Source organism: Larimichthys crocea, unplaced genomic scaffold, assembly GCF_000972845.2.
Source record: "Larimichthys crocea isolate SSNF unplaced genomic scaffold, L_crocea_2.0 scaffold58054, whole genome shotgun sequence".
Taxonomy (NCBI): domain Eukaryota; kingdom Metazoa; phylum Chordata; class Actinopteri; family Sciaenidae; genus Larimichthys; species Larimichthys crocea.
In genome coordinates this window covers 1-710 of record NW_020857592.1, presented here as the reverse complement: position 1 = coordinate 710, position 710 = coordinate 1, and the positions used below count along the sequence as shown (strand labels likewise).

The 710-nt window shown below is 40.4% G+C and overlaps 1 long non-coding RNA gene across 1 annotated transcript; it reads left to right on the top strand.

Annotated features, from left to right (window-relative positions):
• LOC113745267 (uncharacterized) lies at positions 1-550 on the top strand. Its single transcript, XR_003462070.1, has 3 exons — positions 1-71; positions 170-322; positions 420-550. It is a non-coding gene; the product is annotated as an uncharacterized LOC113745267 (long non-coding RNA).
• Positions 551-710: the final 160 nt, after the last annotated feature.

The following is a 710-nucleotide window of genomic DNA, read 5'->3' as shown; positions in this document are numbered from 1 at the left end:
GAGATGGCTGGAGGACGCTTCATAGGACTTGAAGGAACAGTCAATGTACCTGAGGAGGAGGGTGATGCAAAGTGAGTGTTTCAGTCCAAAATATAGATAGATCTTAACATTTGGCAATATGTGATTTTGTCACTATAATACTCATATTGTGGTGTGTCTGTGGTGACAGACAAGAGCTCCGTAGAAGACTCTGTCAGGCTGAGGACAGATACAGGTCACAGAAGAAACTCCATGACTACATGTTGGAGGATGGAGAAGAAATTCACCATCAGCTAACGGAGTTAGAAGCAGACAATATGTACCGGACCAGAAAAGTGAACGAGTATGAAGCATTCACTATTTTTACACTGTTTTAAGGTTGTTGGTGAATCTTATATCAACAGGCTAAGATATGTTTTGGTGTTTTTTTACTTATGCAGGTTGACACGGGTGGTAGAAAATCACCGGGAGAAGCGTTGTTTCATTTACATTAAGCAACTGGTAAGTGACACACCTACATTTCTTATTTTGTTCATTTTACTGAGGTGGGGGTATAAAACATTAGAGAATGGGTCATCTTCCATGCAGTCCCTGATCCAGACTTTTTAAACTCTGTATTGCAGCTGTAGTGTAAAACATTAGCAGTGTAGTGTCCTCATCTAAACATCATCAGGAAAATAAATGTCAGAATTCTTTGGGACTTGGGAATGATAGGTGGTGTCCTGACATCC